We start from the raw sequence: 25,275 nt of genomic DNA on the forward strand, positions 1-25,275 counted from the left end.
TGTGGCACTTGTTCAGTTTATGTCTCAGTTGTTGAATCTTGTTATGTTCATACAAATATTTACACATGTTAAGTTTGCTCTAAATAAACGAAGTTGACAGTGAGAGTTTTGGCAGGTTTCAGGACACTGACATATCTGAAAATGTTGAAAAAATATACTGGCACTCTGCTTTCACAGCCAGCGAATAGCAGTGTTATTTAAACATTATTTGACTCTTTGCAGGCTGTCAGGCTGTCTACTCACAGAGGAAGGCTGTTCTTCTCTGGTCTCAGCTCTGAAGTCAAACCCCTCACACCTGAGAGAGCTGGATCTGAGTAACAATGACCTGAATGATTCAGGAGTGAAGCTTCTGTCTGCTGGACTGGATAATCCCCATTGTAAACTGGAGACTCTGAGGTCAGGATTCATGTATTTGGTGAACAAGTGATAACTGTTCACCAGATCCACATGTGTTTACCAGGCACACATAGTCCACACCATATGTGTTTGGACAGTGAAGCTTACAGTTTTACATTTGGTGCTATGCTCCAGCATTTTGGATTTGGATTTGAGATTTTGGTTTTGTTTCATATTAGGCAACAGTACAGAATGTCCCCTTTTATTTGAAGGTATTCATACATATATGTTTTACCATTTAGAATTGAGAAAGTTTTAATTAGTTGGACAAATTCACTTATAGTGTATCAAAGTAGTCATAAGTTTAGTATTTGGTCCCATATTTCTTCCCTGCAGTGATTACATCAAGCTTGTGATTCTACGAACTTGTTGAGTGCATTTGCAGTTTGTTTTGGTTGTGTTTTGGATGATGTTTTTCCTAATAGAAACTGAATGGTGAATAATGTCCTGTCATTTTGGAGTCACTTAATTTGTATTGTCAGTAAGAATAGAATATGTTTCTGAACACTTCTACATTCATGTGGATGCTACCATGATAATGAATAATCATGAATGAATCGTGAATGATGATGAATGAGAAAGTTACAGAGGAACAAGTATCATACCCCCTCTGTTATTGGTAATGGTGAGAGGTTAGCATGTTTTGTTGTAGCCTCTGTAACTTAATCATTCATAATTGTTCATGATTCATTCATGATTTTTCTTAATCATGGAATCATCAGGATTCATTTAGTAGTGTTTAGAAACATGTTATCTACTCAATTAAAAATAAATACTCAACTTTTGACTATAATACACTATAAGTGTATTGGTCAGTATACTTATGACTTCTTCAAATGGGGGGACTAGATACATAAAGTGCTTTCATTTCTAAACGGTGAAAGAGATATGAATGAAAATACCCTCAAATAAAAGGTGACATTATATACTGTCACCTCATATGAAACATTTAATCTCAAATCCAAAATGCTGGAGTACAGATCCACATTTAAAATGTTAGCTTCACTGTCAAACTAGATATGGTGTGGACTGTATACTCAATACAATCTAAATCTGATACCTCACTGTCTGTCTTTTGACTGATACTTCTTTTTAAACTGCTCTCGTCAGTCTGATAAAATATTTGTACTATACATGTTTCTATCTACAAGCAATATTATGATAATTTCTAATAATGATACATTAATTTATTAATATATATGGCAGGTTTCAGGAGACTGATGTATCTGAAAATGTTGAAAAAATATACTGCCAATATTTTCACCACCAAGAAAAGCAGTGTGATTTTAAAATGATTTTACTCTTTGCAGGCTGTCACGCTGTCTAGTCACAGAGGAAGGCTGTGCTTCTCTGGTCTCAGCTCTGAAGTCAAACCCCTCACACCTGAGAGAGCTGGACCTGAGCTACAATCACCCAGGAGACTCAGGAGTCAGACTGCTCTCTGCTGGACTGGAGGATCCACACTGCAGACTGGAGAAACTCAAGTATGTAGAGGGTTTATGTCAATGTTCATATCAGACATGTTGGAGTTATCAGGCTAGTTAAGACAAATATTCTGACCACCACTTGGACTAAGTTATATGCTGAACGTGTGTGTGTGTGTGTGTGTGTGTGTGTGTGTGTGTGTGTGTGAGTGAGTTAATGTGTATCCCTCAATGACTGTCTGTTCTTCTGCTTACCTCTACAGTGTGGAACATGGTGGAGAGTACACAATGAAACCTGGACTTAGAAAATGTGAGTGTTGACTGCTGTCAAGAATATGACTAAGAATAAGTCTTAATTCAAGTGAAGTCAAAGTCAAAGACCACCATCATTACTTACTTGGTCATATTAAATATCAGCTGTAGTTCTACAGAAGCACAAATCAGGGACACCAAAGTTTACAAAGAGTTGCTTTGACAATGTGTGTGTGTCTGTGTATTACATTTACATTTACATCATTTAGCAGACCCTCTTATCCAGAGCGACTTACAAATTGGTGCATTCACCTTATGATAGCCAGTGGGACAACCACTTTACAATTATTATTATTATTTTTTTTTTTTTACATTTGGGGGGGGGGGGGGGTTTGGGGAGGGGGGTAGAATGATTACTTTTATACCATCCCAGGTATTCCTTAAAGAGGTAGGGTTTCAAGTGTCTATGGAAGGTGGTCAGTGACTCCGCTGTCCTGGCGTCGTGGGGGAGCTTGTTCCACCATTGGGGTGCCAGAGCAGCGAACAGTTTTGACTGGGCTGAGCGGGAACTGTGCTACCGCAGAGGTAGGGGGGCCAGCAGGCCAGAGGTGGATGAACGCAATGCCCTCGTTTGGGTGTAGGGATTGATCAGAGCCTGAAGGTAAGGAGGTGCCGTTCCCCTCACAGCTCCGTAGGCAAGCACCATGGTCTTGTAGCAGATGCGAGCTTCAACTGGAAGCCAGTGGAGTGTGCGGAGGAGCGGGGTGACGTGAGAGAACTTGGGAAGGTTGAACACCAGACGGGCTGCAGTGTTCTGGATGAGTTGTAGGGGTTTAATGGCACAGGCAGGGAGCCCAGCCAACAGCGAGTTGCAGTAATCCAGACGGGAGATGACAAGTGCCTGGATTAGGACCTGTGCCGCTTCTTGTGTAAGGTAGGGTCGTACTCTGCGAATGTTGTAGAGCATGAACATACAGGATCGGGTCACTGCTTTGATGTTAGCGGAGAACGACAGGGTGTTGTCCAGGGTCACGCCAAGGTTCTTTGCACTCTGGGAGGAGGACACAACGGAGTTGTCAACCGTGATGGCGATATCATGGAATGGGCAGTCCTTCCTCGAGAGGAAGAGCAGCTCCGTCTTGCCGAGGTTCAGCTTGAGGTGGTGATCCGACAACCACACTGATATGTCTGCCAGACATGCAGAGATGCGATTCGCCACCTGGTTATCAGAAGGGGGAAAGGAGAAAATTAATTGTGTGTCGTCTGCGTAACAATGATAGGAGAGACCATGTGAGGATATGACAGAGCCAAGTGACTTGGTGTATAGGTAGAATAGGAGAGGGCCTAGAACTGAGCCCTGCGGGACACCAGTGGTGAGAGCATGTGGTGCGGAGACAGATTCTCGCCACGCCACCTGGTAGGAGCAATCTGTCAGGTAGGACGCAATCCAAGAGTGAGCCGCGCCGGAGATGCCCAACTCGGAGAGGGTGGAGAGGAGGTCTAGAAGGATGAGAGCAGAGAGAGAGTTAGCTTTAGCAGTGCGGAGAGCCTCCGTGACACAGAGAAGAGCAGTCTCAGTTGAATGACCAGTCTTGAAACCTGACTGGTTTGGATCAAGAAGGTAATTCTGAGAGAGATGGCAGGAGAGTTGGCTATAGATGGCACGTTCAAGAGTTTTGGAGAGAAAAGAAAGAAGGGATACTGGTCTGTAGTTGTTGACATCGGAGGGATCGAGTGTAGGATTTTTGAGGAGGGGTGCAACTCTCGCTCTCTTGAAGATGGAAGGGACATAGCCAGCGGACAAGGATGAGTTGATGAGCGAGGTGAGGTAAGGGAGAAGGTCTCCGGAAATGGTCTGGAGAATGGTCTGGATAAGAGAGGAGGGGATAGGGTCAAGCAGGCAGGTTGTTGGGCGGCCGGCCGTCACAAGTCGCACAATTTCATCTGGAGAGAGAGGGGATAAAGAAGTCAAAGCATAGGGTAGGGCAGTGTGAGCAGGACCAGCGGTGTCATTTGACTTAATAAATGAGGATCGGATGTCGTCAACCTTCTTTTCAAAATGGTTGATGAAGTCATCCACAGAGAGGGAGGAGGGAGGGGGAGGGGAAGGATGATTCAGCAGGGAGGAGAAGGTGGCAAAGAGCTTCCTAGGGTTAGAGGCAGAGGCTTGAAATGTAGAGTGGTAGAAAGTGGCTTTAGCAGCAGAAACGGAGGAAGAGAATGTAGAGAGGAGGGAGTAGAAAGATGCCAGGTCCGCAGGGAGTCTAGTAGCGTTGGAGGAGAGCGAGAGAGAAAAGGATACAAAGTAGTGGTCAGAGACTTGGAGGGGAGTTGTTGTGAGATTAGTAGAAGAACAGCATCTAGTAAAGATTGTGAGTAGGGGGGGACGGTGAGAGGGTGAGGTCAAAAGAGGAAAGGAGTGGAAAGAAGGTGGCAGAGAGAAATTAGTCAAAGGCAGACGTAGGGAGGTTAAAGTCACACAGAACTGTGAGGGATGAGCCATCCTCAGGAAAGGAACTTATCAAGGCGTTAAGCTCATTGATGAACTCTCCAAGGGAACTTGGAGGGTGATAAATGACAAGGATGTTAAGCTTGAATGTGCTTGTGACTGTAACAGCATGGAATTCAAATGAGGAGATAGACAGATGGGTCAGGGGGAAAAGAGAGAATGTCCACTTGGGAGAGATGAGGATTCCTGTATCACCGCCGCGCTGACCAGATGCTCTCGGGGTATGCGAGAACACATGATCAGATGAGGAAAGAGCAGTAGGAGTAGCAGTGTTTTCTGTGGTAATCCATGTTTCCGTCAGCGCCAAGAGGTCGAGGGACTGGAGGGTGGCATAGGCTGAGATGAACTCTGCCTTGTTGGCCGCAGAACGGCAGTTCCAGAGGCTACCGGAGACCTGGAACTCCACGTGGGTCGCGCGTGCAGGGACCACCAGATTAGAGTAGTAGCAGCCACGCCGTGTGAAGCGTTTGTATGGCCTGTGAGGAGAGGAGAGAACAGGGATAGACAGACACATAGTTGACAGGCTACAGAAAAGGCTACAATAATGCAAAGGAGATCGGAATGAAATTAATTAAACATCTGGGAAAGCTAGAGAGCAGGGCCTCCCTCACGTTTCACTGAAACACTCAAATATAACTCTCCCAACTTCCACTTTAGAGATTCTAATTGTTGTAAACTACAGCGGTTTAATGTTTTCTAGGAATAGACTAACTTAGTTTATTCATCTAGCTAACTTGGTACAGTATTCTAACATGAAACCGCCCAGGGCACCGTATCCTATGACGCCATATCTGACTAGCATGCTAGCTTCCAATAACACGGTTTAGCACCAATACTCAGTTACAACAGACTACCAATAGTGTGTTAACACGCTAAACAGATCATTCGTGTCCGTGTCTAACGTTGTGTAAGGTTTTGGGTTAGTTTTAACAGTTTGAGTGTGTAAGTCGTCAACTTATTCAGCCAGTTAGTTAGCTAGCTAGAATAGTTAGCATATTAGCTAGCCATTACGCTCTGTCAGCGAACAAACCCCTCCCCCCACAGTATTAAACACAGAGAGCCAAGCTAACGTTAACTAGTCACCCACGTCTTGAACTCCTTTTGAAAGACTCTGGTTACCAGTATGTAAAGATAAAAAATAAATATAGGTTATACCCTTAGTAGCTACTGATAGCTAGTTAAGTGTAGAGCTAGCTACTGAATCGATTTAGCCAATTTGCGTCTGTCCCAACCGAGAGAAAGCGTCTCCAAACATTCCAGCTAGGTCGTTCCAGCTGTTGTTGAGTAAATATGCAAATTATTTACTTAAACATCATACAATGTGATTTTCTGGATTTTTGTTTTAGATTCCGTCTCTCACAGTTGAAGTGTACCTATGATAAAAATGACAGACCTCTACATGCTTTGTAAGTAGGAAAACCTGCAAAATCGGCAGTGTATCAAATACTTGTTCTCCCCACTGTAAAGAAGAAGCCAAGCTAACCTCCCGCTTAGAGAAACACAACCTCACCCCATTGCGTCCCCCCAGCTTGTGTAGGTGTGTTCGTTTACATTAGAAACGTGTGTGTGTGTTCATGTACAGTGAGGGAAAAAAGTATTTGATCCCCTGCTGATTTTGTACGTTTGCCCACTGACAAAGACATGATCAGTCTATAATTTTAATGGTAGGTTTATTTTAACAGTGAGAGACAGAATAACAACAACAAAATCCAGAAAAACGCATGTCAAAAATGTTATAAATTTGCATTTTAATGAGGGAAATAAGTATTTGACCCCCTCTCAATCAGAAAGATTTCTGGCTCCCAGGTGTCTTTTATACAGGTAACAAGCTGAGATTAGGAGCACACTCTTAAAGGGAGTGCTCCTAATCTCAGCTTGTTTCCTGTATAAAAGACACCTGTCCACAGAAGCAATCAATCAATCAGATTCCAAACTCTCCACCATGGCCAAGACCAAAGAGCTCTCCAAGGATGTCAGGGACAAGATTGTAGACCTACACAAGGCTGGAATGGGCTACAAGACCATCGCCAAGCAGCTTGGTGAGAAGGTGACAACAGTTGATGCGATTATTCGCAAATGGAAGAAACACAAAATAACTGTCAATCTCCCTCGGCCTGGGGCTCCATGCAAGATCTCACCTTGTGGAGTTGCAATGATCATGAGAACGGTGAGGAATCAGCCCAGAACTACACGGGAGGATCTTGACAATGATCTCAAGGTAGCTGTTTTTCTGCTAAGGGGACAGGGCAACTTCACCGCATCAAAGGGACGATGGACGGGGCCATGTATCGTCAAATCTTGGGTGAGAACCTCCTTCCCTCAGCCAGGGCATTGAAAATGGGTCGTGGACGGGTATTCCAGCATGACACTGACCCAAAACACATGGCAACGAAGGAGTGGCTCAAGAAGAAGCACATTAAGGTCCTGGAGTGGCCTAGCCAGTCTCCAGACCTTAATCCCAAAGAAAATCTGTGGAGGGAGCTGAAGGTTCGAGTTGCCAAACGTCAGCCTCGAAACCTTAATGACTTGGAGAAGATCTGCAAAGAGGAGTGGGACAAAATCCCTCCTGAGATGTGTGCAAACCTGGTGGCCAACTACAAGAAACGTCTGACCTCTGTGATTTCCAGCAAGGGTTTTGCCACCAAGTACTATGTCATGTTTTGCAGAGGGGTCAAATACTTATTTCCCTCATTAAAATGCAAATCAATTTATAACATTTTTGACATGCGTTTTTATGGATTTTTTTGTTGTTATTCTGTCTCTCACTGTTCAAATAAACCTACCATTAAAATTATAGACTAATCATTTCTTTGTCAGTGGGCAAACGTACAAAATCAGCAGGGGATCAAATACTTTTTTTCCCTCACTGTATGCATGTGTGAGTGTGTGTGTGTGAGTGTGTGTGTGTGTGTGTAATTAATGGGAATACGTGTGTTTTATATTAACATACAGTATAACATATGATCATTGAACAAGTCTCAAGTTACCTTAACTTCTCCTTTTGATACCTAGAAACATCTACATTAAATGAATTAGTGAAAAGTGAGTTAACATTCTAATGTGAATGATGATGATTTCTAATTTTGTGTCTGGTTTCATCCATCAGATGTCTGTGATCTCACACTGGACCCAAACACAGCAAACAGACTTGTCTCTCTGTCTGAGGAGAACAGAAAGGTGACACGTAGGAAAGAGGAGCAGCCATATCCTGATCACCCAGAGAGATTTGAGGACAGGGAACAGGTGCTGTGTAGAGAGGGTCTGACTGGGCGCTGTTACTGGGAGGTAGAGTGGAGCGGGAGTGTGGCTGTTATAGGAGTGGCATATAAAGGAATCAGCAGGAGAGGAGGGGGTAATGACTGTGTGATTGGATTCAATGACAAGTCCTGGAGTCTGTACTGCTCTGACAACAGTTACAGAGCCAGGCACAATAATAATCTGACTACCATAGACGTCCCCTCCTCCAGCTCCCACTGAGTAGGAGTGTATCTGGACTGGCCAGCCGGCACTCTGTCCTTCTACAGAGTCTCCTCTGACACACTGACCCACCTGTACACATTCCACACCACATTCACTGAGCCCCTCTATCCAGGGTTTAATGTTTGGGTTGATGCCTCAGTGTCCCTGTGTCAGGTGGTCCCTGTGTCAAACACAACATGATGTTTCACTCTAATCATGTGTTTTATGTTTGATTAGAATATGGAATTTAAATACACAGAGTAACACACCAGTTTGGGCCAGTTTATTCCTGTAAATAATAACCATGGTAACTCTGTGTCTGTCTCTTTCCGTGATCCTGCGCCCTTTGAGAACGGTTCAGATGCACCACACACACACACTGGACACACACACACACACACACACACACACACACACACACACACAGGACACACACACGTCCGTGTTTATACTACCTACTGGGGACACCTGTTCTGGAACCACAGTCCCATCTGGGACAATAACTGTTTTGGGCAAAAGGGCAAGAAGGATTCTAATGTAGATACGTTTGTATTGGTAGAACCGTCTGGCCTTTCAGCATATAAATACCTGCTAGAGATCGTTGTCGGGGATCCTCTTTAGCAAGGTGGTCAAACATAAGAACCCAGACTTGATAAATAGCATCAACTATTGTAAAGCATGAATTGATGGATATACACTGCTCAAAAAAATAAAGGGAACACTTAAACAACACATCCTAGATCTGAATGAATGAAATAATCTTATTAAATACTTTTTTCTTTACATAGTTAAATATGCTGACAACAGAATCACACAAAAATTATCAATGGAAATCAAATTTATCAACCCATGGAGGTCTGGATTTGGAGTCACCCTCAAAATTAAAGTGGAAAACCACACTACAGGCTGATCCAACTTTGATGTAATGTCCTTAAAACAAGTCAAAATGAGGCTCAGTAGTGTGTGTGGCCTCCACGTGCCTGTATGACCTCCCTACAACGCCTGGGCATGCTCCTGATGAGGTGGCAGATGGTGTCCTGAGGGATCTCCTCCCAGACCTGGACTAAAGCATCCGCCAACTCCTGGACAGTCTGTGGTGCAACGTGGCGTTGGTGGATGGAGCGAGACATGTGTTCAATTGGATTCAGGTCTGGGGAACGGGCAGGCCAGTCCATAGCATCAATGCCTTCCTCTTGCAGGAACTGCTGACACACTCCAGCCACATGAAGTCTAGCATTGTCTTGCATTAGGAGGAACTCAGGGCCAACCGCACCAGCATATGGTCTCACAAGGGGTCTGAGGATCTCATCTCGGTACCTAATGGCAGTCAGGCTACCTCTGGTGAGCACATGGAGGGCTGTGCGGCCCCCCAAAGAAATGCCACCCCACACCATGACTGACCCACCGCTAAACCGGTCATGCTGGATGATGTTGCAGGCAGCAGAACGTTCTCCACGGCGTCTCCAGACTCTGTCACATCTGTCACATGTGCTCAGTGTGAACCTGCTTTAATCTGTGAAGAGCACAGGGCGCCAGTGGCAAATTTGCCAATCTTGGTGTTCTCTGGCAAATGCCAAACGTCCTGCACGGTGTTGGGCTGTAAGCACAACCCCCACCTGTGGACGTCGGGCCCTCATACCACCCTCATGGAGTCTGTTTCTGACCGTTTGAGCAGACACATGCACATTTGTGGCCTGCTGGAGGTCATTTTGCAGGGCTCTGGCAGTGCTCCTCCTGCTCCTCCTTGCACAAAGGCGGAGGTAGCGGTCCTGCTGCTGGGTTGTTGCCCTCCTACGGCCTCCTCCACGTCTCCTGATTTACTGGCCTGTCTCCTGGTAGCGCCTCCATGCTCTGGACACTACGCTGACAGACACAGCAAACCTTCTTGAAACAGCTCGCATTGATGTGCCATCCTGGATGAGCTGCACTACCTGAGCCACTCGTGTGGGTTGTAGACTCCGTCTCATGCTACCACTAGAGTGAAAGCACCGCCAGCATTCAAAAGTGACCAAAACATCAGCCAGGAAGCATAGGAACTGAGAAGTGGTCTGTGGTCACCACCTGCAGAACCACTTCTTTATTGGGGGTGCTAATTGCCTATAATTTCCACCTGTTGTCTATTCCATTTGCACAACAGCATGTGAAATGTATTGTCAATCAGTGTTGCTTCCTAAGTGGACAGTTTGATTTCACAGAAGTGTGATTGACTTGGAGTTACATTGTGTTGTTTAAGTGTTCCCTTTATTTTTTTGAGCAGTGTATATCAGTAAAAAAAATAACAATAGTTATTTGTTCAGAGAGTCAAGGATATGTTTTGTATAATTCTACAAAGTCCTAGAAAAAATGTAGGCCTATTTTCCTACAGTGAGTATCTATATCCACCATCATCAGTACAAATGACTCCAGTGCTTTTACCATTCCCCTACAGTGAGTTACTATAGCCAGCCGTGATGTCAGAGTTTTCAGTTCAACTGAAAGCTAACTTTGCAACAAGATTTGATGAGTTTAGTATCACAAAGGTGATGCATTTTTTTAATGTTTATTGTTATTATTATTATTTATTTATTTATTTTTTATAGGGGGTAGATCAGCTTTAATATTGCAGATAGATTGTAACTTCCATCAATGTAATTGTCTGCATCACTTCCAATCCCCCATATGTTTTTTTTCTTGCAAATATATATATATATACACACATACAGTTGAAGTCAGAAGTTTACATACACCTTAGCCAAATCCATTTAAACAGTTTTTCATAATTCCTGACATTTAATCCTAGTACAAATTCCCTGTCTTAGGTCAGTTAGGATCACCACCTTATTTTAAGAACGTGAAATGTCAGAATAATAGTAAAGAGAATGATTTATTTCAGCTTTTATTTCTTTCATCACGTTTCCAGTGGGGCAGAACTGAAAAAAGCGTGTGCGAGCAAGGAGGCCTACAAACTTGACTCAGTTACACCAGCTCTGTCAGGAGGAATGAGCCAAAATTCACCCAACTTATTGTGGGAAGCTTGTGGAAGGCTACCCGAAACGTTTGACCCAAGTTAAACAATTTAAAGGGAACGCTACCAAATACTAATTGAGTGTATTGTGGGAAGCTTGTGGAAGGCTACACTCAATTAGTATTTGGTAGCATTCCCTTTAAATTGTTTAACTTGAGTCAAACGTTTCGGATAGCCTTAGTAACTGAGTCAGGTTTGTAGGCCTCCTTGCTCGCACACGCTTTTTCAGTTCTGCCCACATATTTTCTATAGGATTGAGGTCAGGGCTTTGTGATGGCCACTCCAATACCTTGACTTTGTTGTCCTTAAGCCTTTTTGCCACAACTTTGGAAGCATGCTTGGTGTCCATTTGGAAGACCCATTTGCGACCAAGCTTTAACTTCCTGACTGATGTCTTGAGATGTTGCTTCAATATATCCACATAATTTCCTTCCTCATGATGCCATCTATTTTGTGAAGTGCACCAGTCCCTCCTGCAGCAAAGCACCCCAACAGCATGAGGAACAGTGCTTCACGGTTGGGATGGTGTTATTTGGCTTGCAAGTACTCCCCCCCCCTTTCCTCCAAACATAGCAATGGTCATTATGGCCAAACAGTTCTATTTTTGTTTCATCAGACCAGAGGACATTTCTCCACAAAGTACGATCCATGTCCCCATGTGCAGTTGCAAACTGTAGTAAGGCTTTTTTATGGCAGTTTTGGAGCAGTGGCTTCTTCCTTGCTGAGCGGCCTTTCAGGTTATGTCGATATAGGACTCGTTTTACTGTGGATATAGATACTTTTGTACCTGTTTCCTCCAGCATCTTCACAAGGTCCTTTGCTGTTGTTCTGGGATTGATTTGCACTTTTCCCGCCAAAGTACGTTAATCTCTAGGAGACAGAACGCGTCTCCTTCCTGAGCGGTATGACGGCTGCGTGGTCCCATGGTGTTTATACTTGCGTACTATTGTTTGTACAGATGAACGTGGTACCTTCAGGCATTTGGAAATTGCTCCCAAGGATGAACCAGACTTGTGGTGGTCTAAAAAAAAAATCTGAGGTATTTTGATTTTCCCATGATGTCAAGCAAAGAGGCACTGAGTTTGAAGGTAGGCCTTGAAATACATCCACAGGTACACCTCCAATTGACTCAAATTATGTCAATTAGCCTATCAGAATCTTCTAAAGCCATGACATCATTTTCTGGAATTCTCCAAGCTGTTTAAAGGCACAGTCAACTTAGTGTATGTAAACTTCTGACCACCTGGAATTGTAATACAGTGATTATAAGTGAAATAATCTGTCTCTAAACAATTGTTGGAAAAATTACTTATGTCAAGCACAAAGTAGATGTCCTAACCGACTTGCCAAAAACTATAGTTTGTTAAGAAGAAATTTGTGGAGTGGTTGAAAAACAAGTTTTAATTACTCCAACCTATGTGTATGTAAACTTCCGACTTCAACTATATATACATATATATACACACATATACATATACATACATATATATATATATATATATATATATATATATATATATATATATATATATATATACACATATACATATATATATATATATATATATATATATATATATATATATATATATATATATATACATACATACATACATACATACATACATACATACATACACATCCTTTTTAGAAATATATTTCCCTTTATTACTTTCCAACCCCACCACCCCTTCCCTAATTGGAGTAAACTAGTGAACAACAAGGTTTAGGCCTCTACTTCCAGCCCATACAGTCAATTCTACAATAATTATATTTAGTTTGTTTTTACTCCTGAACTTCCTCTACCCTCAACCTCTCCGATCATTTTCATGATGTCCATCCGGTTTGCTTCTATATGCCATATCTTTCTAACTGTGCTCTTTCACAAAGCTCTCAACCTATAACCTATATACTTGTTATGCTTATTATTGACACAGTATGCTTACATTATTAGTTATCTTGTTGTTATTGCTTGTTGTTAGTTGTTATTAGTCCCATCCTTAAACTCCATTCAATACCTCCCATCTATCTCTTAACACCATCCATATAGGATTTCTATTTGCCATATATGTTTCAACTGTACTGTGATGTTTTACAAAAGTTCTGAACCTTTCTATTCTCATTGTTTCTACAGATTGTAAATTGAAAATAAACATTTTTGCTAAAAGTATTATTATATTATTGATCGATTGACTATGACTTTTCAGATCACCCAGTAATGATATCTGCAGGGTAAGCTCCAGGTAAATATTGCAATCCTTTAGCCATTCCTGGACCTGTGTCCAAAAACAAGCTACAAATGGACAGAACCAAAACAAATGATCTAATGATTCAGTGTCTTCGCAGCAAAATCTGCAGAGCTGGGAAGATTGTATCCCCCATATAAATATCATTCTATTGGTTGCAAGAATTTAATATAATAATTTAAATTGAAAAATTCTAAGTTTTGAATACGGCGTCGTTTTGCGTATCAGTTCATAAACACTATGCCATGGAATGGGTACGTCAAAAATCTCTTCCCAACTATTTTGCAATCTATATGGGACGGCTGTCAATCCTTTGGTCCTTAAATGAAACTGGTATATTTATTTATTTATCACAGTTTTCTTTAACCAATTATGTTCTTTAATGCAAGGCCGACAGACAAGTTCCTTACTTTTTCCCCCTTCCACTTTCCTCTTCCATTTTTGCGGTAATGCTGCAATTATTTGGTTGCAATTTTGGGTAGAGCAGACATTTCCATATGTTTTTGTTAGCTGCATGTGTGGTGATGCAGTTTGTTAGGGACTCTTTCTATACTGATGCGGCGGGGGAGACTTCTCTGTGAAAGCTAAGGTGCCGATGTCACATGACAAGGGTTCCCTCTACCTAGAGATCGTAGACATGCAAGTATCTTATCTGAGGCAGGCGCTTCAGTCTGTGGGCTGCGCAAAGTTTTGGACTGAGCATATTATTGCAGAAAAATTCCCAAACAGACAGGAGTAAATCCAGCTTCTCTCATATGAAAACGAACACTGATCCTCCCTGTCAAATGGGAATCACTGCAGGTTGCCCTGATTACCTGCCAAACTTTTCTGCTCTCTCCAAATCTTAAAAGTGCAATTTCTTCCATTTGAAGGCAAACACTTGTGTGTTTCTTATGTTAAAAATAAATGGTGTAAGACAGGAAAGAATGAAATGAAATAAATATAGAACGGAATGTGATGCTGCTCAGTTGAAATATGCATAAAAGGTTTCCTATGTGTAGATGAAGAATAAAGATAAAGCTATGGATGTAGAATGGAATGCAGGTCAACTGTGTTAGAAGTTATTTCCTGTCTTGCACCATTTAGTTTTAACATAAGAAACACACAAGTGTTTCTCTTCAAATGGAAGAAATTGCACTTTCACTAAATATCCAGTTAAATAACGCTGACTGACACCCAATAGCTTCAGGATGCTGAGCACTAATGCTAGCTTATTAGAAGTCTTTGATCATCTTGTCTGTTCAATCTCCCTCCCTCCCTCCCTCCCTCCCTCCCTCCCTCCCTCCCTCCCTCCCTCCCTCCCTCTCCCTCTCCCTCTCCCTCCCCCTCTCAGCCAGTTCGACCCATCCCCACTCCCCTCCCTCCCTCCCTCCCTCCCTCCCTCCCTCCCCCCTCTCAGCCGGTTTGACCCATCCCCACTCCCCTCCCTCCCTCCCTCCCTCCCTCCCTCCCTCCCTCCCTCCCCCTCTCAGTAGATTGTGCTGATTTACTGGTACACTGAACCATGTTGCACACCGTAGTTTAAGAACTCTGTGGAGCAGTAGTAAAAACAATGACGTCATATCTGAATTCGGCCATCTTTATGCACCTTGAAATTGTAACTCTGGTATGGAGTGGTTTGCTGTGTGTTGGATTTGTCCAGGGTAGGGCAGGGAATGGCTGGCAGGGATGTAGCTCAGTTGGTAGAGCATGGCGTTTGCAATGCCAGGGTTGTGGGCTCGATTCCCATGGGGGGCCAGTATGAAAAAATAAAAAATTATGTATGCACTCACTAACTGTAAGTCGCTCTGGATAAGAGCGTCTGCTAAATGACTAAAATGTAGTTAAAGAAATCATCAGTTCAAATGTGTGTGTACAGGATGGATGACTTTTATAGTTTCCTATGAGGCAGGAAAGTTCCGGAGGAGACTATAAGAGAGATGGAGAAAGAGAAGGTGCAAAAGTGAAGATAAATCCAGATAGTGTTGTTTTCCCTGGAATCAAGCTGTTTATTCAATACATTCCACTGGGTCAAATTACATATATTTTGTAATAACTCCCCACTTTAAGTAAATTATGGTTATGAACTTATACAACTATTTATGTTTTATGTCAATGGAAAATATATTATTTAGATTTTCTTCCCTGCATTAGAGTGATGAAAGTGTGCTTCCACTCACGAGTGATGACCAGCTAAGCGCCTACCAACCGTCCTACGGGGATCGCCTTGCCATTCTCACATACTGCAGGCAGAAGACTAAAAGCCTTGCGAAACGAAAATCTAAACTGTTTGACAGATTCAAATTCAAGTTAAAGGCAAAGCAGAGCCATCAGTCAACAGATCAATCGTCATAGGAAGAGAACTCAAGTGGAGACAAAATCAAGACATGCTCAGATGAACAACAGACACATGTAGGTGGGGGGGGGGTCATCAATCAGAGGAAGAACATAACCTTTGTTAAGTCAGAGCCAGGCGAGGTGGGGGCAAAGTTGATTCCCCAAGGACAGGGGAAAGAACTTATATTTTCCAAATGGAGAAAATGATCATGGAAAAATCAAAGACTTTGATGTGGATCTGACTGATTACTAAGAATAATAATATGCCATTTAGCAGATGCTTTTATCCAAAGGGACTTACAGTCATGTGTGCATACATTTTTACGTATGGGTGGTCCCGGGGATCGAACCCACTACCCTGGCGTTACAACCGCCATGCTTTACCAATTGAGCTACAGAGGACCACATTCAATTGATGACAACATCACAGTTGGACAATTATATGAAGCCCAAAGTTTAATATAATGAGTTTCTACCTGACATCACAAGGAAGGTAAGAGGCAAATGGAACTAATGGAAGGGAAGAAGCAAATGGAACTAATGGAAGGTAAGAGGCAAATGGAACTAATGGAAGGGAAGAAGCAAATGGAACTAATGGAAGGGAAGAGGCAAATGGAACTAATGGAAGGGAAGAAGCAAATGGAACTAATGGAAGGTAAGAGGCAAATGGAACTAATGGAAGGGAAGAAGCAAATGGAACTAATGGAAGGGAAGAGGCAAATGGAACTAATGGAAGGGAAGAGGCAAATGGAACTAATGGAAGGGAAGAGGCAAATGGAACTAATGGAAGGGAAGAGGCAAATGGAACTAATGGAAGGGAAGAGGCAAATGGAACTAATGGAAGGGAAGAAGCAAATGGAACTAATGGAAGGTAAGAGGCAAATGGAACTAATGGAAGGTAAGAGGCAAATGGAACTAATGGAAGGGAAGAGGCAAATGGAACTAATGGAAGGGAAGAAGCAAATGGAACTAATGGAAGGTAAGAGGCAAATGGAACTAATGGAAGGGAAGAGGCAAATGGAACTAATGGAAGGGAAGAGGCAAATGGAACTAATGGAAGGGAAGAGGCAAATGGAACTAATAGAAGGGAAGAAGCAAATGGAACTAATGGAAGGGAAGAGGCAAATGGAACTAATGGAAGGGAAGAGGCAAATGGAACTAATGGAAGGGAAGAAGCAAATGGAACTAATGGAAAATAAGAGGCAAATGGAACTAATGGAAGGTAAGAGGCAAATGGAACTAATGGAAGGTAAGAGGCAAATGGAACTAATGGAAGGTAAGAGGCAAATGGAACTAATGGAAGGGAAGAGGCAAATGGAAATAATGGAAGGGAAGAAGCAAATGGAACTAATGGAAGGTAAGAGGCAAATGGAACTAATGGAAGGGAAGAGGCAAATGGAACTAATGGAAGGGAAGAAGCAAATGGAACTAATGGAAGGTAAGAGGCAAATGGAACTAATGGAAGGTAAGAGGCAAATGGAACTAATGGAAGGGAAGAGGCAAATGGAACTAATGGAAGGGAAGAAGCAAATGGAACTAATGGAAGGTAAGAGGCAAATGGAACTAATGGAAGGGAAGAGGCAAATGGAACTAATGGAAGGGAAGAGGCAAATGGAACTAATGGAAGGGAAGAAGCAAATGGAACAAATGGAAGGGAAGAAGCAAATGTTGCTGCTGATGACAATGAAACACTCTCCAGGTTCTCAAGCCCTGTCAGATACTCATATAAGCATTCTGCTGTTACAAGCCCTCCCAGATACTCATATAAGCATTCTGCTGTTACAAGACCTCCCAGATACTCATATAAGCATTCTGCTGTTACAAGACCTCCCAGATACTCATATAAGCATTCTGCTGTTACAAGCCCTCCCAGATACTCATATAAGCATTCTGCTGTTACAAGCCCTCCCAGATACTCATATAAGCATTATGCTGTTACAAGCCCTCCCAGATACTCATATAAGCATTCTGCTGTTACAAGCCCTCTCAGATACTCATATAAGCATTCTGCTGTTACAAGCCCTCCCAGATACTCATATAAGCATTCTGCTGTTACAAGCCCTCCCAGATACTCCTATAAGCATTCTGCTGTTACAAGCCCTCCCAGATACTCATATAAGCATTCTGCTGTTACAAGCCCTCCCAGATACTCATATAAGCATTCTGCTGTTACAAGACCTCCCAGATACTCATATAAGCATTCTGCTGTTACAAGACCTCCCAGATACTCATATAAGCATTCTGCTGTTACAAGACCTCCCAGATACTCATATAAGCATTCTGCTGTTACAAGACCTCCCAGATACTCATATAAGCATTCTGCTGTTACAAGCCCTCCCATATACTCATATAAGCATTCTGCTGTTACAAGCCCTCCCAGATACTCATATAAGCATTCTACTGTTACAAGCCCTCCCAGATACTCATATAAGCATTCTGCTGTTACAAGCCCTCCCAGATACTCATATAAGCATTCTGCTGTTACAAGCCCTCCCAGATACTCATATAAGCATTCTGCTGTTACAAGCCCTCCCAGATACTCATATAAGCATTCTGCTGTTACAAGCCCTCCCAGATACTCATATAAGCATTCTGTTGTTACAAGTCCTCCCAGATACTCATATAAGCATTCTGTTGTTACAAGCCCTCCCAGATACTCATATAAGCATTCTGCTGTTACAAGCCCTCCCAGATACTCATATAAGCATTCTGCTGTTACAAGCCCTCCCAGATACTCATATAAGCATTCTGCTGTTACAAGCCCTGACTCTTCACCCCCTGAGCAGGTGAACCAACACACTGACATTGTGGAGAAGGCTTTTGCAGGAGCAAGCACAGACTTATTATATACAGAGGATATGCAATCTATAATGTATGTCAGTCTTATGGATGAGAGCAATATTGTCACAGTTGGCAGTGGAGAACATCCAGGGATAGTAGACCTCAGTCTGGAGGACACGTTACCTCTTGGGAGAACCTCAGACAATATGGCCAGGATAGTAGACCTCAGTCTGGAGGACACGTTACCTCTTGGGAGAACCTCAGACAATACGGCCAGGATAGAAGACCTCAGGCTGGAGGACACGTTACCTCTTGGGAGAACCTCAGACAATACGGCCAGGATAGAAGACCTCAGGCTGGAGGACACGTTACCTCTTGGGAGAACCTCAGACAATATGGCCAGGATAGAAGACCTCAGGCTGGAGGGAACTTCACCTCTTGGGAGAACCTCAGACAATACGGCCAGGATAGAAGACCTCAGGCTGGAGGACACGTTACCTCTTGGGAGAACCTCAGACAATACGGCCAGGATAGAAGACCTCAGGCTGGAGGGAACTTCACCTCTTGAGGGAACTACCACCAATGCAGCAAATAGTATAACCCTAGTTGTCCACCGAGGCCAAGTACTTAAGGAACTGATCCACCATTTCTGTGATGACACTCTACTCGAAGCTGACATTCAGATCAAACTCATTCTTCCTGATGGAAAGGAGGAACATCTGAGTTCTGGGAGGAGTTTTACCACCAATGCACCATGGGTAATCATGCAAGGTGCCATTTCTACAACAAAACTTAGAGGAAAAGGAGTGGCAATGTGTAGGCCGCATTATTACAATAGGATGGAGAAAGGAGAGATATCTACCTGTGAAGATGGCTCAAACAATATTGGAACAAGCAGCTTTTGGAGCAGTGAGTTCTGATCTTGTGGATAACTTCTTGAAGTACATAACTGAAGGGGAGCTCCTGACCTTGGAGGTCTGTCGGTCAGATTACAGCAGTGTAGATCCAGAGGAGTTGACAGAAATCCTGGATATTTACAGCTGTCTAAAGAAGGCAAAAGCAGACGACCTGGAAGAGATTCTACAGGAGTTGTTGTACTAAACTCTGATTCTATAGCCAGCATACATCATAGAGCAGAGGGGAACTACACTCTCTCCATTTAAACAGGAGATGACAGGGATCTTTGGTGCTTACCAAGACCTACAGCCAACAGGAAGAAAAGTGCAGAAGTCCATGGTTTTTCCAACTACCATGACAGCACAGGAATAGGACATCCAGCGATGTATGATGACATATCTAAGAGAAGCAGATTCACAGAGGCCGTGTCAGTTCCTCCGCGTCTGATCTGTTGTTTGGCGAAGACAATCGCAGTCAGCTTTACAGAGATCCAAGGCTTCCAGTGGAAGACCACTAGTGCGTACCTGCAGTTCTGTGCTAAAGTTTTCAATATACTATGACAACTACCCAGACTTTAGATCTGAGATGAACAAGATTCTAGAGGGTGAAGTGTGGGTGATGGACATTGAGTAGTAGGGAGAGAGTGTCACACCTAGTTCATGTCTTTGGATGAATAATGTGTTCACCTGTGTTCAATGGTTGAACCAATTTGGATAATACCTCTGTTGGTACAGAGGTAGTTGTATGTTTCCTGGTCGGATTTAGATATGGAGCCATCACAAATTTCACACCTGAGGACATGGTCTCTGAAAAAATGCATACAAAGAAATGTCTGTGTGAGTTTGAGATAGTTGGTCTTTAAACAGTGCAATGTTATTACCATTTTTGTACAAAATGTTTGTTTTAAAATGTTTGGTTGTTTTTGATTGAATAACAACAATAAGGTTGCTTTGATACTAAACACAATACAGAGGGTTGCAAATGATTTCCATAATAGATGTACATTAGTCCTCCTTTCCCATCGATTACAATCTCACCCAGAGTTGGTCCCTTTTATTGAAGAAAGGATCTCCTTTAGGGTCATCAACTAAATGTGAGGACATACAGTTCTATTGTGTCTGTTGTGGTATTTAACAGGACATTGTGTCTGTTGTGGTATTTAACAGGACATTGTCTGTTGTGGTATTTAACAGGACATTATGTCTGTTGTGGTATTTAACAGGACATTGTGTCTGTTGTGGTATTTAACAGGACATTATGTCTGTTGTGGTATTTAACAGGACATTGTGTCTGTTGTGGTATTTAACAGGACATTGTGTCTGTTGTGGTATTTAACAGGACATTGTGTCTGTTGTGGTATTTAACAGGACATTGTGTCTGTTGTGGTATTTAACAGGACTTTGTGTCTGTTGTGGTATTTAACAGGACATTGTGTCTGTTGTGGTATTTAACAGGACATTGTGTCTGTTGTGGTATTTAACAGGACATTGTGTCTGTTGTGGTATTTAATAGGACATTCTGTCTGTTGTGGTATTTAACAGGACATTCTGTCTGTTGTGGTATTTAACTAGACATTGTGTCTGTTGTGGTATTTAACAGGACATTGTGTCTGTTGTGGTATTTAACAGGACATTGTGTCTGTTGTGGTATTTAACAGGACATTGTGTCTGTTGTGGTATTTAACAGGACATTGTGTCTGTTGTGGTATTTAACAGGACATTGTGTCTGTTGTGGTATTTAACAGGACATTGTGTCTGTTGTGGTATTTAACAGGACATTATGTCTGTTGTGGTATTTAACAGGACATTGTGTCTGTTGTGGTATTTAACAGGACATTGTGTCTGTTGTGGTATTTAACAGGACATTATGTCTGTTGTGGTATTTAACAGGACATTGTGTCTGTTGTGGTATTTAACAGGACATTATGTCTGTTGTGGTATTTAACAGGACATTATGTCTGTTGTGGTATTTAACAGGACATTGTGTCTGTTGTGGTATTTAACAGGACATTATGTCTGTTGTGGTATTTAACAGGACATTATGTCTGTTGTGGTATTTAACAGGACATTATGTCTGTTGTGGTATTTAACAGGACATTGTGTCTGTTGTGGTATTTAACAGGACATTGTGTCTGTTGTGGTATTTAACAGGACATTGTGTCTGTTGTGGTATTTAACAGGAAATTGTGTCTGTTGTTGTATTTAACAGGACATTGTGTCTGTTGTGGTATTTAACAGGACATTGTGTCTGTTGTGGTATTTAACAGGACATTGTGTCTGTTGTGGTATTTAACAGGACATTGTGTCTGTTGTGGTATTTAACAGGACATTCTGTCTGTTGTGGTATTTAACAGGACATTCTGTCTGTTGTGGTATTTAACTAGACATTGTGTCTGTTGTGGTATTTAACAGGACATTGTGTCTGTTGTGGTATTTAACAGGACATTGTGTCTGTTGTGGTATTTAACAGGACATTGTGTCTGTTGTGGTATTTAACAGGACATTGTGTCTGTTGTGGTATTTAACAGGACATTGTGTCTGTTGTGGTATTTAACAGGACATTGTGTCTGTTGTGGTATTTAACAGGACATTATGTCTGTTGTGGTATTTAACAGGACATTATGTCTGTTGTGGTATTTAACAGGACATTGTGTCTGTTGTGGTATTTAACAGGACATTATGTCTGCTGTGGTATTTAACAGGACATTATGTCTGTTGTGGTATTTAACAGGACATTGTGTCTGTTGTGGTATTTAACAGGACATTGTGTCTGTTGTGGTATTTAACAGGACATTATGTCTGTTGTGGTATTTAACAGGACATTGTGTCTGTTGTGGTATTTAACAGGACATTATGTCTGTTGTGGTATTTAACAGGACATTGTGTCTGTTGTGGTATTTAACAGGACATTATGTCTGCTGTGGTATTTAACAGGACATTATGTCTGTTGTGGTATTTAACAGGACATTGTGTCTGTTGTGGTATTTAACAGGACATTGTGTCTGTTGTGGTATTTAACAGGACATTATGTCTGTTGTGGTATTTAACAGGACATTGTGTCTGTTGTGGTATTTAACAGGACATTATGTCTGTTGTGGTATTTAACAGGACATTATGTCTGTTGTGGTATTTAACAGGACATTATGTCTGTTGTGGTATTTAACAGGACATTGTGTCTGTTGTGGTATTTAACAGGACATTGTGTCTGTTGTGGTATTTAACAGGACATTATGTCTGTTGTGGTATTTAACAGGACATTGTGTCTGTTGTGGTATTTAACAGGACATTGTGTCTGTTGTGGTATTTAACAGGACATTGTGTCTGTTGTGGTATTTAACAGGACATTGTGTCTGTTGTGGTATTTATCAGGACATTGTGTATGTTGTGGTATTTAACAGGACATTGTGTCTGTTGTGGTATTTAACAGGACATTGTGTCTGTTGTGGTATTTAACAGGACATTGTGTATGTTGTGGTATTTAACAGGACATTGTGTCTGTTGTGGTATTTAACAGGACATTATGTCTGTTGTGGTATTTAACAGGACATTGTGTCTGTTGTGGTATTTAACAGGACATTATGTCTGTTGTGGTATTTAACAGGACATTGTGTCTGTTGTGTTATTTAACAGGACATTGTGTCTGTTGTGGTATTTAACAGGACATTGTGTCTGTTGTGGTATTTAACAGGACATTGTGTCTGTTGTGGTATTTAACAGGACATTGTGTCTGTTGTGGTATTTAACAGGACATTGTGTCTGTTGTGGTATTTAACAGGACATTGTGTCTGTTGTGGTATTTAACAGGACATTGTGTCTGTTGTGGTATTTAACAGGACATTGTGTCTGTTGTGGTATTTAACAGGACATTGTGTCTGTTGTGGTATTTAACAGGACATTGTGTCTGTTGTGGTATTTAACAGGACATTGTGTCTGTTGTGGTATTTAACAGGACATTGTGTCTGTTGTGGTATTTAACAGGACACTGTGTCTGTTGTGGTATTTAACAGGACATTGTGTCTGTTGTGGTATTTAACAGGACATTGTGTCTGTTGTGGTATTTAACAGGACATTGTGTCTGTTGTGGTATTTAACAGGACATTGTGTCTGTTGTGGTATTTAACAGGACATTGTGTCTGTTGTGGTATTTAACAGGACATTGTGTCTGTTGTGGTATTTAACAGGACATTATGTCTGTTGTGGTATTTAACAGGACATTGTGTCTGTTGTGGTATTTAACAGGACATTATGTCTGTTGTGGTATTTAACAGGACATTGTGTCTGTTGTGGTATTTAACAGGACATTATGTCTGTTGTGGTATTTAACAGGACATTGTGTCTGTTGTGGTATTTAACAGGACATTATGTCTGTTGTGGTATTTAACAGGACATTATGTCTGTTGTGGTATTTAACAGGACATTGTGTCTGTTGTGACCTTACTCTGACACCTCTTATCTTTTCTCATATCACATCTCAATTGAAATCAGCAGTTGAAACATTAACAAAGTGAAATCCCCGCCACTGTTTCGGTAAAAAGCTGAGGGATGGGGCTGGAGAAATGTAACCACTCTCAAATTCATAGACATAGCAATGGATGCGTGACCATCCATGATTTTTAAGCATGTTTGGGGGCTATATAGTGTTAGTTTACATTCACTTTGTTTACAAAGTAAAACAAGCATATATTTTGGGTTCTGATGAGGTACGACAGTTGAACTAAACTCATGAGGCATTTATAAGTTATGGCCGATTCTTCAAGAATCAATGGGTACATACATTATTATTCATTTATAAGTCCAAAAATGAATGTAGTAACTGCAGATTGGATCTTTAAGTGAGAGAAGAAGCTGTAATCCTCAACACCCAGTCCATCAAGGATCATTTGATGACGTCTGATGTAAAGGTCAGTCATTTCATACACATCATCAGACATAAGGTTGTGTTCTGAGTTCAACACAAAGGTGAAACACATCCTCATCACAAGGGTAGTCTTTAAAAGCACAGTCCTCCTGACTAATATCAGCTTCCCTAGGGTCCTCCTGACTAATACCAGCTTCCCTAGTCTCCTCCTGACTAATATCAGCTTCCCTAGGGTCCTCCTGACTAATACCAGCTTCCCTAGGGTCCTCCTGACTAATATCAGCTTCCCTAGGGTCCTCCTGACTAATACCAGCTTCCCCAGGGTCCTCCTGACTAATATCAGCTTCCCTAGTGTCCTCCTGACTAATACCAGCTTCCATAGGGTCCTCCTGACTAATATCAGCTTCCCTAGGGTCCTCCTGACTAATAAGAGCTTCCCCAGGGTCCTCCTGACTAATATCAGCTTCCCTAGGGTCCTCCTGACTAATATCAGCTTCCCCAGGGTCCTCCTGACTAATACCAGCTTCCCTAGGGTCCTCCTGACTAATATCAGCTTCCCTAGGGTCCTCCTGACTAATACCAGCTTCCCCAGGGTCCTCCTGACTAATATCAGCTTCCCTAGGGTCCTCCTGACTAATACCAGCTTCCCTAGGGTCCTCCTGACTAATATCAGCTTCCCTAGGGTCCTCCTGACTAATACCAGCTTCCCCAGGGTCCTCCTGACTAATATCAGCTTCCCTAGGGTCCTCCTGACTAATATCATCTTCCCTAGGGTCTTCCTGACTAATATCAGCTTCCCTAGTGTCCTCCTGACTAATATCAGCTTCCCTAGGGTCCTCCTGACTAATATCAGCTTCCCTATGGTCCTCCTGACTAATATCAGCTTCCCTAGGGTCCTCCTGACTAATATCAGCTTCCCTAGGGTCCTCCTGACTAATATCAGCTTCCCTAGGGTCCTCCTGACTAATATCAGCTTCCCCAGGGTCCTCCTGACTAATATCAGCTTCCCTAGGGTCCTCCTGACTAATATCAGCTTCCCTAGGGTCCTCCTGACTAATATCAGCTTCCCTAGTGTCCTCCTGACTAACATCAGCTTCCCTAGGGTCCTCCTGACTAATATCAGCTTCCCTAGTG

The 25,275-nt window shown here is 42.2% G+C and overlaps 1 pseudogene across 1 annotated transcript in view; it reads left to right on the plus strand.

The window, feature by feature from the left end:
* The window catches only part of LOC311099621 (NLR family CARD domain-containing protein 3-like), a 64,897-nt pseudogene extending 56,451 nt beyond the window's left edge, over positions 1 to 8,446 (plus strand). Inside the window, exons 7-8 of the transcript XR_014615244.1 lie at positions 2,084 to 2,130; positions 7,688 to 8,446. The product of XR_014615244.1 is annotated as an NLR family CARD domain-containing protein 3-like (transcript). The remainder of the gene's footprint in view (positions 1 to 2,083; positions 2,131 to 7,687) is intronic.
* The last annotated feature ends 16,829 nt before the right edge of the window (positions 8,447 to 25,275 follow it).

This window comes from Coregonus lavaretus, assembly GCF_964263955.1.
Source record: "Coregonus lavaretus genome assembly, chromosome: 2".
NCBI lineage: Eukaryota > Metazoa > Chordata > Actinopteri > Salmoniformes > Salmonidae > Coregonus > Coregonus lavaretus.